At 39.7% G+C, this 15,724-nt stretch overlaps 1 protein-coding gene and 1 non-coding gene across 2 annotated transcripts in view; one reads left to right on the top strand and one right to left on the bottom strand.

The window, feature by feature from the left end:
• The window catches only part of SPMIP3 (sperm microtubule inner protein 3), a 48,513-nt gene that overhangs the window by 30,345 nt on the left and 2,444 nt on the right, over positions 1–15,724 (bottom strand). The gene's annotated exons all lie outside the window — the stretch shown is intronic.
• On the top strand, positions 14,778–14,884 carry LOC129551836 (U6 spliceosomal RNA). The gene has a single exon (XR_008685150.2). It is a non-coding gene; the product is annotated as a U6 spliceosomal RNA (small nuclear RNA).

Raw genomic sequence — 15,724 nt, 5'->3', positions numbered from 1 at the left:
AAAGACAGCTGGGCTTCCAACTTGCATTAACATGGGGTAGCAGAAGAACATTGTACTGAGACCCATGTGACTTGTGGTCAGTCTTTGCCTCGCTAGAGTGGAAATGTGTGTGAGTGGTTGTGGCCTCCCTGAAAGTCATATATTGAAATCCTAATCCCACTGTGATGGTATTTGGAGGGTGAGCCTTTGGGAGGTAATTATCTCATGGGCATGGAGCCCTCATGAATGGAACTAGTGCTCTTATGAAGGAGACCTCAGAGTATTCCCTGGCTTTCTTTCTGCCATATGAGAATACAAGAAGTCTGCAGCCTACAACCTGGAAGAGGGTCTCATCCGAATCTTACCATGCTGGCACCCCAATCTTTGACTTCAGCCTCCAGAAATGTGAAAAAGAAACTTCTATTGTTTACAAACCACTCAGCCTCTGAAGCTTGTTACAGCAGTTGAACAGACTCAGGCACCAGATAAGTACGTTGATGATTATGATATGTTTCTGGAGAGTTATGTGAGACAATGATGCATGTGTGTTTTCTAACCTAAAAATCACATTATAGAAAGGACACTATATGAGTTTCTATTTATGAGCATATATTATATGTACAGTAACACATATTAAGGACTTTCCTGGTGGCTCAGTAGTAAAGAATCTGCCTGCCAATGCAGAAGATACGGGTTCACTCTCTGGGCTGGGAAGACCCCCTGGAGAAGGAAATGGCAGCCCACTCCAATATTCTTGCCTGGGAAATTGCATGGACAGAGGGGCTTGGCGGGCTATAGTCCATGGGGTCACAAAAGAGTCAGACATGACTTAGCAACTAACTGCCACCACCACCAACACGTATTAACTCCTGTCAGCCTTCCAGTGATCCTATTGGGCTTCCCTGGTGGCTCAGAGGTTAAAGCGTCTGCCTCCAATGCGGGAGACCCGGGTTCGATCCCTGGGTCGGGAAGATCCCCTGGAGAAGGAAATGGTAACCCACTCCAGTACTCTTGCCTGGAGAATCCCATGGACGGAGAAGCCTGGTAGGCTACAGTCCACGAGGTCGCAAAGAGTCGGAGACGACTGAGCGACTCAACGGAACGGAACGGAATCCTATTAAGTGTTTATCACTGCACTTTACTGACAAGAAAACTGAAATTCTGAGAAGTAAAGTAACTTCTGAGGATCCATGGTTAGACTCCTCTAGCTCCAGAAACAGTTGTCTTAACGACTGTGCTTTATCAAAACAACCACGGGGCACCCTGACCATCAGCCAAAACAAAACTGGGATAATACAAAAGAAGCGGTAACCAGGAGGGAGAAAGAACTGGGGAAAAAGTGTGATACCTCCCTCTTTTCCTTGTGTAACTTGTTGACTTCTGTCCACAGGTCAGCTGGATGCTTTACTTCACCTCTGTGTTTTTCAAGCAACTTGAAAAGTTTCAAACAAGATCATCATAGAACAGTTTGGCTATTCAACAGAATCTGTTCATTACAAAGTGTGTTTTACGTTCAGCACTGGTGTGCTTATTTAAAAAAAGAAAAAAGAAGGCAGAAAGAATGAAAGAGAGAATCTGAGCAAACACAATTGAGCTCTCTCTTAAACTCAGAAAACATCACTGCTGGGATTTCAGTTCACTAGAAGTGACATGCCGGAGAAGAATGCAAGATATTTAGGACATTTGTGCTCCTAACCAAGACAACACCAAGTGTGCCATTGATGATGGAGTGATTGCTCAGTGCCTAGAAATTCTGAATCAGCACCACAGGAACATCAGTCCTGGGTGCCTGTGACTTGGCTATGTGGTAGAAACCCTTTCAGAGGAATACATTAATAAATCACTTTGAGTCTAAGCCTAAGCTTTCAGAATAATTAGAAGACCTTGTCTGGGAGGGTGACCTTGACATTCTACATCTTTAGAGAATGCCTCTACCATGCATATAGGGCGCCAAATCACATTTTGTGTGATTAGCTATCATCTCTTGAACACATAGGAAAATGTGGCTTGCAATAGATATGTCAGTGCATTTTATTTTAGTTAATCTTAAAAAATAAGAGTCACCCACCAAATCAGAATGTGACTTAGGTATGAACATATGTTAAACTTGCCATCATTTACAAACTCACAGCCAACACTGCACAGCTGTTGTTACAGGCACCACGAACAACATATCTTTTATCACCTTTAAAATGTATCATTTCTTAGTTACCTTATTAGAAGATTCTCCTTCAGATGTGCCCTTAGTAAAATTCTTCCAGAACAAATATGAGTTCGGTCTATACTGTCATCCTACCTTTCATTCAAACTCACGTTAATTCTACAAAACCTTAAGCTTTTTTCTTTAAAAAAAAAAACTAAAATACAATATGCTCAGACTGAATAATGCTATAAAATAATTTAAAACCACCCATAAACAACTATTTAAAATTTTTATATTTCATGTATGCACCTATATATACATTTATATGTTTTATGTGGGACTTCCCGGGTGGCTCAGTGGTAAAGAGTGTCCCTGCAAGCAGGAGATGCAGGCTGTATCCTTGCATTGGGAAGATTGCCTGGAGGAGGAAATGACAACCCATTCCACTATTTTTGCTTGGAACACTCTATGGACAGAGGAGCCTGGTGCGCTATAATCCATGGGATCACAAAAGAGTCAGACACGACTTAGTGACTGACCAACAAAAAATGTGAATATTATTTTCTTGGGCTCCAAAATCACTGTGGATGGTGACTGCAGCCATGAAATTAAAAAATGTTTGCTCCTTGGAAGGAAAGCCATGACAAACCTAGACAGTGTATTAAAAAGCAGAAACATCACTTTGCCAACAAAGGTTAAGCTAAAAACCATAGTTAGAGCTATGGATTTTCCAGTAGTCATGTATGAATGTGAGAGTTGGATCATAAAGAAGGCTGAGTGCCAAAGAATTGATGCTTTGAACTGTGGTGCTGGAAAAGACTCTTGAGAGTCCCTTGGACAGCAAGGAGATCCAACCAGTCAATCCTAAAGGAACTCAACCCTGACTATTCTTTGGAAGGACTCATGCTGAAACTGAAGCTCCAGTACTTTGGCCACCTGACTCGAAGAGATGACTCATTGGAAAAAACCCTGATCCTGGGAAAGACTGAAGGCAGGAGGAGAAAGGGGTGACAGAGGATGAGATGATTAAGTGGCGTCACCAACTGAATGGACATGAGTTTGAGCAAACTCCAGGAGATAGCGAAGGACAGGGAAGCCTGGCATGCTGCAGTCCATGGGGTCGCAAAAAAGTTGGGCATGACTTAGCAACTGAACAACAACATAAACAGCATATATACTTAAAAACTTGAAAACATAGCAGGCATTCTGTTTCATATTTTTTTGGTTTTCATTTAACTATAGTATGTTAAAATTAATACAATATATTAAAATTTTCTACACTGCTACAGAATATTCTTAATTCTAATATTTAATGTTCTTTTGTGTTGTTTAGTGAGGCTCACCTATTGCTCTATTTAAAACAATATCCTCTTCACTCCCTGGACTCCTCATCCATGTTCTATGCTTGATTTTTCTCCAAAACACTCATCACCATCTGCCATACTGTATGTTTACTTAGGTATCTTGTTTGTGTCTGTCTTCCCCATTGGAAAGAGAGCTTTGAATGTTGTGTTCACAGCTGTATCTCTAGGACCAAAGATGATAACTGACCCTTGGTAGACATTTAACAAATATTCTTTGAACAATTGAATGTGCTATAATTTATGAAATCCAGCTCCCTAATGTTGGACATTTTGGTCATGCTGAGTTTTTATATGTTTGATACAGTTGAATTAATTTCTTAGGATACATTCCTAGAAGTGAGTCAAGGTTTGGGCATCTTCATGGCTCTTTCTTAGGAGGATTTTAGTCACTTTCAACAATTAATTTTGGTACCTAAATCACTATGGATAGACCCCTAGGGCCTAGGAGTTAAAATTTAGTAATAGAATTTTTTATCATGCTGATGTTCAGGAGGTGAACTAAGGTAAATGTATATGAGATGCACATTACAAGAAGCTTCCTCAAAGTTAATATTCAACATATTCAACATGCTGACTTCAGGATTTATTTTGGCAACTTTCTGGTATTGTATATTATGGATCATACCAAAATTTTATAAAATATAATAGCAGTCAAAAGCCTGATAAATTCTGCCCATTTATGGTAGTATTTCTTAGCAAGTCTTGAAGGAACTTTCTCAGCCTGATAAGAAACATCCATAAAAACCTACAGCAAACATCATACTTAATGGTGAAAAGCTGCTTTCTTCTTAAAATCAAGAACAAAACAGGATGTTACTCTTACCTCACTACTCAACATGCTGCTGGAAGTCTTAGTGCAATAAAGCAAGAAAATGAAATAAAAGGCATGCAGATTGGAAAGAAAGAAAATTGTCCCTATTTGCAAATGACATAATTGTCTCTGTAGAAAATCTCAAGGAATCTACAAATAAAGTCTTAAACTGATAGCTGTTTTTAACAAGATCATAAGATACAAAGTCAACACATAAAAAATAAATATACTTTAAGTAAAAAAAACAAACAGAATTTATAACGCAACTATTTACAATAGCACAAAAAAAAAAAAAGAAAGGAAAAAATACTATGTATAAATCTAACAAGACATGTTCAGGTTCTATATGCTGAAAAGTACAAAATACTAATGAAAGAAATCAAAGACCTGAGAGACACTGTGTTCTTGGATTGGAAGACTCAATGTTGTAAAGATGACAATTCTCCCCAAATTGATTTGATTTCTCTGGTTGAACTTCCCATCAATATTTTTGGTAATAGATATAGACAAAAGTTTTTTCTAAAGTTTATTTGGAAATGCAGGGGAAATATTAATAAAATAGTTGAAGTAATTTTGAAAAAGAGCAATCATGCTTTGGTAGAAAGGGGATGGAAAAAAACTAGTCCTCAGCTCACATCTATTATCAACTAGACATTTCACATGTGTTATTTCACTTGGTCTTCATAAGAGTACTGAGAGCTGTTTATTGGTATCCTGAATTTGTAGAAGATGTTAAATTACATGTTTAAGGTCATATATTCCCCAATAGCTCAGTGGGTAAAAACCCACTTGTAATGCAGGAGATGCAGGTTTGATCCCTGGGTCAGAAAGATCCCCTAGAGAAGGAAATGACACCCCACTCCAGTATGCTTACCAGGGAAAACCTATGGACAAAGGCTATAGTCCCTGGGGTCTCAAAGAGTCAGACATGACTGAGTGACTAAACACACATGCACATACTAAGCACAGCCAGTAAACAACAAAAATCCAGATCTGCCTGATTCCAAAGCCTGTCTGCCTTCTCCTCTAGTGCCACTGATTCATTGATTTACTCAGCAAACATTTAGTGATCAACTACCTTCCTGTGGCATTGTACCAGGTACTGGGAAAAGCATTTAGACAAAAGTATGTGGTTTTGCTTTCCTGTTATGTGGTAGAGGAGATGAAGTCAGATATGAATCAGAGTCACACAAGGCAATGTAAAATTGAAGCTCGGTAACTGCTGAAATAGATCCTCTGATGTTAGCTTTTAGGTAGTTGAGGGGCTGCATCCCTCCTCCCCTCTTTCAGAATTCTAAAGGAAAAGACTCTAAGAATGGATAAGTCACATTTGCTTCAGGACATTTTCCCTGATAGGAAACATTTGAGAAGCTCTCCTCTTGGAGATGTGCTTTCCGAGATTGAGAAAAAGTTTGTAAAAACTGACACCAACTTTTATGGTAGGAAAGAGTTATAAATAAGATTTGTTAAATCAAAGGTTTACAATGTCAAAAGGATCCAGCAGCAATTACCTAGTAAGTTAATCAGCTTGTGGACCTTAAGCATTAATACATGATAACTAGCAAGTTATCAGGCTTCCCTGGTAGGACAGCTGGTAAAGATCCATCTGCAATTCAGGAGACCCTGATTTGATTCCTGGGTCGGGAAGATCCTCTGGAGAAGGGATAGGCTACCAACTCCAGTATTCTTGGGCTTCCCTGTGCTTAAGAATCCGCCTGCAATGTGGAAGACCTGGGTTCGATCCCTGGGGTTGGGAAGATCCCCTGAAGGAGGCATGGCAACCCACTCCAGTATTCTTGTCTGGGGAATTCTATGGACAGAGGAGCCTGGTGGGCTACAGCCCATGGGGGCTGCAAAAAGTCAGATGCGATTAAGCACAGCAGAGCACAGCAAATTATCATTTAATTCATCTGTCCAAAGAAGGGCAGAGGCAGGATATTAGCGTCAGGGTCCCCAGACTCTGATGTTTATCTGGTACTTTTTGGAAATAGAAGGGAGAGGCATATAATCCGGTGCACACATGGCAACAATTTACTTTCGAAATTGTACTGCTTAACACCAGAGTCCTGGGTGTCCCCTTTCCTTGAGGGTGTGGCATCTGTACTCTTTGTACCAGGGGAAGTTGGGCCCCTGGGGAAAGCCAGGTGCTAGTAATCTGACAGCATGGAAGATGTGTGAGGCAGCCGGCTTCCTCAGAATTCCTTTGACCCACCCTTGCAAGGAGCATGACGGTAGCCTCGCTAACTGCCGAGTTACTCTGTGGCCAGGGCAATTGCTCTCAGCTGCTTTTGAGCTTGTGTCATAAGAGGACATTTAGAAAATGGTTTTGAGTAACTGAGTTACTTGCTTCTGTTTCCTCAGGAAACCAGGGTTCCTAGTTCAAGAAGGTTGGTTACCCACTTGCTCTCTTCCCCTTCCACATTCCTGCATCCAACCCCCAAAATCCTACCGTGAATTTTGCTGCCTGAATGTTGTTTCCTTCCTCCTTTTCTAACCTAAATTCCACCCATCCTTCAGGGTGTTCTTCAGGTCCTTTACAATCTCTTACTAGAACTCTGAGTTCCAAATGGTCTCTTGTCTGCCCCTGAATTCCCAGAGCCCTTGATTAATTCTATGATGCACTTTGGTTCTTATTGGTTCATTGATTTCTGAACTCATTTATTCATCATTTAAGAAAATGTTTAATGAGAGGCAGTTTTGTGCCTGGCCTTGAATAAGGCTCTAGAGATTCTTCAACGAGTAAGATAATAGTTTCATACAATGTCTTGCCTCTCAGCAAGTTATGTAAGCTCCTGGATGCTGGAACCATGTTTATTTTTTTTTTAATTAATAAATTTGATTGTGCTGGGTCTTAGTTGTGGCAGGCAGGATCTAGTTCCCTGACCAGGGATTGAACCTGGGACCCCTGTGTTGGGACTGTGGAGTCTTAGACACCAGGGAAATCCCAGAACCATGTTGTTCTGATGGTCTTTATCTTCCCTCTCCTCGTCCTCCTACCTCACTGTCTTGCAAAGTGTTCCCCATCCAAGGAAATGCTCAGTGCATACTTCAGAATGAATAAATAAATGAAAGAATCAGTCAGTCAGTCAGCCCACTCAGTAATCTGGCAATCTAGTTAATAGGTTTTAAACTTTGTTCTTCTTGTATCATAAAGAGCCAGTTGCCTTAAAATAGGTATATCCCATTTCTAAGAAAAAAAATGTTGATCTAGAAAAAGCTCTTCAAATAATTCAAAATTGAGATATGAATATTCAGTTTCCAAAAGAATTCTTCACTTTACAAAATGGTTTGCCACAAAGTTTCTTTATATTGTGAGCTCTCGTCCCTAGAGCATTCAAAATGCAATCAGCTATTCAGTAATGCAACAGCTAAGTGAGAAGAGAGAGGTTTGGGCAGTAATTGGTGTTACCTGCTTAGGCTGAAGTGGGAAGAGACCTCCTTGTTCTTAAAAGCAGCAGTTATTTTATCTGTCTCCAAGTACTGCCAAGGATAACTGCAGAGTTATAGGACTTGATCTTTTTACATCATTCAAAGGGTATTGTGATGCACTGTGAGTTAGAAAATTTTGGTAGGTAATGCCTTTCAAGTCTTGGACTTATTAAAAACAGAGATCCTTTGGTCTCTATGAGAGCCCAGCTGTACATGAAAGAAAGGATAAAAATTGGTGTGGAAAGGAAAACCATGTGGCAAGTAACCTGGACTGTTTAATCACTAGAATTTTCTATAAAGATTATTCCAAAGACAACATAAGATCAAAGATCTGACAGGTGTTGTACTGCAAGCACTACCCTTTGCAAGCTAAAATTGAGGAAGTAGGGGTTGGCCCCTAGAACAAATGAGTCTAGCTCCGCTTGGTCCAAGACTAGATTAGGCTCCATCCTGCTACTACTGAAGGTATCAAAGGAGACATTTAATTGGCCCTCTGTATGTCTTCTTTGGAAAAATATTTCTTCAAGTTCTCTGTCCATTTTCTAATCAGTTTGTTAGTTTTTTAGCTAATGCATTATATAAATTTTTAATGTATTAACCTCTCACCAAACATACCATTTGCAAATAACTTCTCCCATTCAGTAGGCTGCCTTTATATTTTGTTGACAGTTTCTTTCATTGTGCAAAATCTTTTTGGTTTAATTTACTCATTTGTGTATTTTTGCTTTGTTGCCTTTGCCTGAGGATCCAGAAAAATATTGCTAAGACTGATATCAAAGAGCATGCTACTATGTTTTCTTCTAGGAGTTTTATGGTTTCAGACCTTACATTGAAGTATATAATCCATTTCAATCTTTGAATATGGTGTAAGAATATGACCTAGATTTGTTTTATCATATGTAGCTATTCAATTTTCCTGGCACCATTCTTTTTGAAGATACTATCTCTTCCCCATGTGTATTCTTGCCTTCTTTGCTGTAGATTAACACTAAACCTACAATATCTCTGAGGTATGCCTGTAGTCATTTTGAGAGCTATAAATTGATATCTGATTATGGCTTTGATCTGCATTGTCCTGATAATTAGTGACGTTGATGAGTTTATTTTTGAGCTCTCTATTTTGTTCCATTGATCTCTGTGTCTGTAATTTTGTCCAGTACCATGTGGTTTTGATTACCATAGCTTTGCATAGTTTTAAATCATGGAGTGTAATACCTCCAGGCTTTTTTCTTCTTTTTCAAAATTATTTAGACTATTCAGGGTCTTTTGTGATCCCTCCCAAATTTTAGGATTGTTTGATTTAGGTCTGTGAAAAATGCCATTGGTATTTTGATAAGAATTGGGTTAAATCTATAGATTGTTTTGGGTGGTATGGACGTTTTAACAATATTCATTCTTCCAATCCAAGAACACAAGATATCTTTCTATTTCTTTATATCATTCTCAAATTCTTTCATGAATATTTTATAGTTTATCAGAGTATAGGTCTTTTACATCTTTGGTTGTTTATTCCTAGATATTTTATTCTTTTTGATGCAATTTTAAATGAGTTTGTCTTCTTGCTTTCTCTTTCTGACAGTTCATTATTGGTGTATAGAAAAGCAACAAATTTCTTTGTATTGTATTCTGCAGCTTTACTGAATGCATTGATTAGTTCTAATAGTTTTGTATATAATATATATATATATATAATTATTATCTCTCTATATATTATTATGCCATCTGCAAATAATGACAGTTTTATTTCTTTTCCCCAAATTGGATGCATTTCATCCTTTTTGTCGGAGAAGGCAATGGCAAGCCACTCCAGTACTCTTGCCTAGAAAATCCCATGGATGGAGGAGCCTGGTAGGCTGCAGTCCATGGGGTCGCTAAGGGTTGGACACGACTGAGCGACTTCACTTTCACTTTTCACTTTCACACATTGGAGAGGGAAATGGCAGCCCACTCCGGTGTTCTTGCCTGGAGAATCCCAGGGACGGGGGAGCCTGGTGGGCTGCCGTCTATGGGGTCACACAGAATCAGACATGACCAAAGTGACTTAGCAGCAGCAGCATCCTTTTTGTTATCTAACTGTTATAGCCAGGACAACTAATACTGTGAATAAAATACTAATACTTTGAATAAAAGTGGCAGGAGTGGGCATTCTTGTCTTCTTCTTGATCTTAGAGGAAAAGCTTTCAGCTTTTCACAGTTGAGTATATGTTAGCTGTGGGTTTACAATATATGGCAGTTTATCATATATATCATATATGTGCAGATATTGTAGCTTCCTGGGGATTTCCTGAGATGCTTTGAGAAATTATTGATAAAGGCATGTACTTATCTAGCAGGTTTTCTTTTCCTGGGGAAATGGAGTTTGTGGTCATCACAGGAGTCCAGTGAGATGGAAGGGGCTTTCCTCTCAATAATTCATTCATAACTTTAATGCATGTTTAGCAGATTTATAAATTCATGTCTGTTACATTTGACAACAAGGCTTCACAAAATATTTAAGTAGATGAAAGCACAGCTGAGTTTCCAAAGGCTGTAGTGTGGAGCAGAAAGAGGACTTATTTGGACAGAATTCATTGTATCTCGTCAGCATCTGGTCATCCTTAAAGAAATGCCTGGCCTTCCAAAAGGAATTTTTAAAAAATTCCTAAACCTTATCGGATTCTTCTAAGGTAGTAATGTATCTGTCCTTCCTTTTCAAGCAGTGGTTCATGGCATCTCAAAGCATGTTGATGCCCAAGCTTCTAACTTAATGGGCCAGGGGTGGGGGAGGAGGAAGCTGTGGACACCAACATTGTTTAAAAACGTCCCAAATGACTCCAGCAAATTGTTGGCATTGAGAAATTTGGTCCTCAGGGTTCTCAGCCTTCCTAATCTCATGTGTCCTCACTAATGCCCTTGAGGTAGTCCCTGGGTCAGGCAACAAGCTCTTCCATGAGATAAGAAACTAAGGCACAGAGAGGTTCATAGGCTTCTCTGATGCTGTGCAGCCAATGAATCAAGATTGGAATCAGTGACTCCAAAACAATAACATCACCTCCTTCCCCAGAAACTGGTGACATGAACACAGACTACACGTATGAAGACCAGCTGGGAGCGAGGTGTGACCACCTGTGTCAAGGATATCACAGAAGCAGTTCTGAGCCAACTGATCCTCCTGATCAGACATGGATGCACAAAATGGATACTTACTTGAAACCATGCAAGGAATGAAGCATTAATTTCCTCTTTAAAGCCTTCCTTCCCTCACATTTATTGCTATTGATCCCATTTTCTTAGAAAATCCATCAAGATCCACAGACTTCCTACTACCTGGATTCTTAGCTCTGTCACTAAAAGACACTGGAAAATTCTCAAATGTCCCTGTAATTTAGGTCCAAAAATCACTACAAACCTGCATTTGCATGTTACAGGACTGCAAAACTTCCCTGCTTGCTTTTTTTCTTTTTTCTCTCTATTTTTTGGCTGCACTGTGCAGCATGCACAGTCTTAGTTCCCCAACCAGGGATCGAACCCGTGCCCCCTCTAGTGGAAGCTTAGTGTCTTAACCACTGAACGGCCTGTGAATGTGTGTGTGCTCAGTCGTGAACGACTCTTCGCAACACCATGTACTGCTGCCTCCCAGGCTCTCTGTCCATGGGATTTTCCAGACAAGAAAACTGGAGTGGAAAGCCATTTCTTACCCTAGACAAACAGGTTTTTTTTTTTTTTTTTAACGTGGCTAAGACATGACTGTAATGGAAAAGGATGCCAGACCAAAGTTACATCAGTAAGGAGGAAAAGTTGATGCCAGCCTATAAAGTGGCAAAGGACAGGCTGCTTCTGTTGTTTGGTGGCAATGCTTCTGGTGATACGAAGATGAAGCCTCTCTTTGTTACCATGCAGAGAACCCAAGAGCTCTTAAATGGAAGAGTACCCCAAAAACTGGGTTACACAAGTCATTTTCCAGGTCTGATTTTCCCACCACTTTATCCCTGAGGTAGAGAAATATTGCCTGGAGAAGAACATCCCATTCAACATTCTTTTGCCAAAAATTGTAATGACAAATCCAGAGATTACAAGCAGCCCAGCTCCACGGGCCCTGTGGAACCAATTGGCTGAGACTGAATTGCTGTGTTTGAGCTCAAGTTCTCCCTCTATCCAATCCAGCTCACTTTGTTCTATTACAGAGTTAGTTCCTGAGACTGTTTCCCAATAAACCCCCTTCATACAATTCTGTCTCAGAGTTGTCTGTTTCTCAGTGAATCTTAAAAGAGTTGGTTCTGTGAGTTGTCTAAGGAAATAGACTCTGAATTGAATTTTGGAATTGCATCGTCCAAGACTATTGGTGAAGACATCACCACTGGTGGCCGGTGGAGCAGGGAGAGCCGCTGGCATTCTATAGCAGAGCAACTGTTAAGACTTTCACTTAGAGGAGATGAAAGGAAGGAAACCCATGGGCAGGTGCAGTTTCTCAGGCATTGGAGAAGCCAGAGAAAGAAGTAATTATTAGAGCAATGGAATTAGATGGCTTTTGATGAGTACCACTGTTTTGCAATAAGACAGCGAATGTATGAGGGTGATTAAGCATTAACTTAGGCAAAATGTGAAATTGAGTACCTCCCTTTGTAGCACATGGAAAGACTCTCATTTGTTGTGGCAGGAAGGCAGAAACTGATTCTCATCAGTTTCAGGACTTAGGCATAAGTGTAGTGAAGTTCCAGAGAATAGTCAACAAATTTGCCATGCCAACGTCAACGCCATGATTGGAAAGGAGTTGCAACCTAAGATTTGGGATGCAGAGGAAGAGGTCAATGTTCTTGGGAACCTTGAAAACAGACTTATCTGAATTTCTGGACCTGCAGAAGTGATATACTCCTCTCTTTAAAGGGTTATTTTTCCTCTCTTGCTTGAAGATCATGCAGAGTCCATCTTCCCTCTTTAGAATCTACCCATTTTACCTCTTCTGACCATCAGACAGACCAAGTAACAGTATAACCTGCAGGAAAGTGCTGGACCCGCTTAGAGAGGAAAGAAATTATGAGTCAAAAAAATATAACCTGAATTCTAATCATAAGGTAAGTTTAGACAAGCTGAAATATTTCTACAAAATAACTGATTTGAACTCTAAAAATGACAAAAGAAGATAAAGAAAAGCTAAGACACTCTTCCAGATTGAAAACCTAAAGAGATAAGACAAATAAAAGCACTCTGTAATCTTGGACTGGATCCTGGCTCAGGTTGTAAAAGGGCTCTGCAGCCCACCCAGACTCCACCTGCTGGAGTTCCAACTGGAAGTATTCAGTCCTTCCCCAAGAATTTCCCATGACTGAAAAGAGTGGTTCTTGAGGCAGACCACCTCCAGTGGCTGGTTAACACAGGTATACAGAAGTCCAGTCTCCTGGCTCCAATTTGGGACGTCTCTGAAATTCCATTCTAGCTTTGGAGCTCTCCGTGGCATTGGCTGAGGCCTCTGATGCAAGTGACTTGCAGTTCAACTGATCCTTTTGCTACAGGTGGATGTGTCTTCAGTTGGATCCAACTCTTTGTGACTGCATGGACCATAGCCCGCCAGCTCCTTCTGTCCATGGAATTTCTCAGGCAAGAATACTGGAGTGGGTTACCATTTCCTCCTCCAGGGGATCATCCCCACCCAAGGATTGAACCTGCATCTCCTACATTGGCAGGTGAATTCTTTAGCACTGAGCCACATGGGAAGCCATTTCTATAGGAACATACCCCAAAATCTCCACTAAGCAAATTTCTATCACAGAGTGTTTCCCAGGAAACTTCATGTGGGAGACCCACTCAGAGCTAAAAGACCTCTCTCTTTTAAAGAGCTGCAATTCCTGCTTTCTCCATCTGTTTCCAGTCCAATGCTGGGGAGGGGAGGAGGAAGTAGTGACTAAAGTGTATTCCATGAAAAGAAAACTTAAAAGAAGAAAAGAAAGAAAAAAGTTTCATCCCTGATTTAAAAAGTTATTCTCAAGTTTCTGGTGTCATGAAACCTACTAAAAAATCTAAAAATTTGAGAACTATCTAACGCAATACTTCTAATTTTAGATTAACAACTGAAAAATTTCTCTTTATCTAGTAAATCCTACATGAATATTCAAAGAACCTGCCAGGTGCTCATCATTGCACTGGCCACAGGGAGTGAGGAAAGCCTAGGAGGACCAGAATCAAACATGGGCCAGAACTGCAGCTCTGCTGGTCAATTCTGCACCTTTGCTGCAAAGTTGGATTAAAAAAAACAAACCTACCACATAAGAGTCATTCACATTAGGCTTACAGGAGATGATGCCTGTGGCAGCAGCTAGTTAGTTATTAAAGGTTCGTTATAATTATATAGGGCAGTATAGACCTGTTTCACTCTGATTCATGAATCTGTCCTTTAGGACAATTGCATATAGTACACTTTTTCAGATATTTTATTTAGAAAAACTGCAAACTCATAAAGTTGAAAGAACAGTACAATTAGCATCTATATACCTTTTACCTAATTGGGGCAGTTTTTAAATAATTTATGAAGTCATATAAATTTTTTTGTGAGTCATTTGACAGTAGATGACACTACTAAACATTTCAGCATGTGTTTCCTAAGAATAAAATTATTTTTTATTGTAAAAAATGAATGAATAAAAAAGATCAGTTAGAGTCAAAGCACTAGAAGGGGAAGCTCTCACTCCCTTCTAGGGTAGCAGAGCCTAGCAGAGGAAAAAGAAAAACTCCTCTTCTTTCCTGGCAAGAACTCAGCCAATGAAATCCATGGACAGTTTGTAGCCCTCCCAACTTCCTTTTCCCCACTATAAAAACATTCTCCTTCCCTTGTCATGGGGTGACTTACATGGCTTCCCATGGCTGCAGACCCAGAAATGTAATTCTTGTTGATCTTGAATAAATCATCTTTTTTGGAGAAACAACTGTGTCTGTTTCAGGTCAACACTATTAACTTCAGTACATTGTCTCACATAAGTGACACTAAAAATTCTATAGTATTTACTCATTTACAGTCTAAATTGACTCAGAATTGTTTTTGAAAGCTGATTTTTTAAAAATAATTCAAAACCTGAAGTTAGTTCTGGCTTCAGCAGCACATATACTAAAATTGGAACGAAGCAGAGAAGATTAGCCTGGCCCCTGTGCAAGGATGACATGCAAACTCATGAAGCATTCCATATTTTGCACCCTTTCCCACATCAAGACTTGAATCACAAGCTGGAATCAAGAAGACTGCTGGGAGAAATATCAACAACCTCAGTCATACAGATAGTATCACTCTAATGGTCGAAAGTGAAGAGGAACTAAAGAGCCTCTTGATGAGGGTGAAAGAAGAGAGTAAAAAGCTGGCTTAAACTTAATGTCAAAACAAACAAACAAAACCCAAACCCAAAGTTAACACATCACATTTTGCTGTTATGTCTCTGGTTTCTGCTAATCTATAACAGAAGCCCTCAGAATTTTGTTGACTTTTTATGATAATGATTTGCTCTAAGGGTCCACACTAATTGTCTCATAATATGTCTCACAATCTATTATTTTCTCATTTCCTCATAATTCAGTTCAGTTCAGTTCAGTAGCTCAGTTGTGTCTGACTCTTTGCGACCCCATGAACCGCAGCACGCCAGGCCTCCCTGTCCATCACCAATCCCAGAGTTCACCCAAACCCATGTCTTCATAACTAAATTTTATGTAAATATTTTTGGCAAGACTATCACATATGGGATATTGTGGCATATTATATACTTTTAAAGACTTGATCAAGATGTATGTCAATCATACCTCAATAAAGTGATTTAAAAAAAGACCCTACTGAAAAGTTGGATAGTTCTTTTGCTTGTAGGTTACAAAAACAATTACTATTAACTTAATGGAAAATATTAATTTCTTAGAAGGCTATTAGTGTAGACTATAAAATGAAAGGGAGGGGGACTTCCCTGGTGGTCCAGAGGCTAAGAATCTGCCTTCCAATGTAGGGGATGCGGGTTCAATCTCTGGTCCAGGAAATAAGAGCCCACAAGCTGC

Source organism: Moschus berezovskii, chromosome 17 (assembly GCF_049115385.1).
Source record: "Moschus berezovskii isolate FMDL1 chromosome 17, NW_MosBer_1.0, whole genome shotgun sequence".
NCBI classification, from domain to species: Eukaryota; Metazoa; Chordata; class Mammalia; order Artiodactyla; family Moschidae; genus Moschus; species Moschus berezovskii.
The sequence above is the reverse complement of the archived record's forward strand: the minus strand, read 5'-3'. Positions and strand labels throughout refer to the sequence as shown.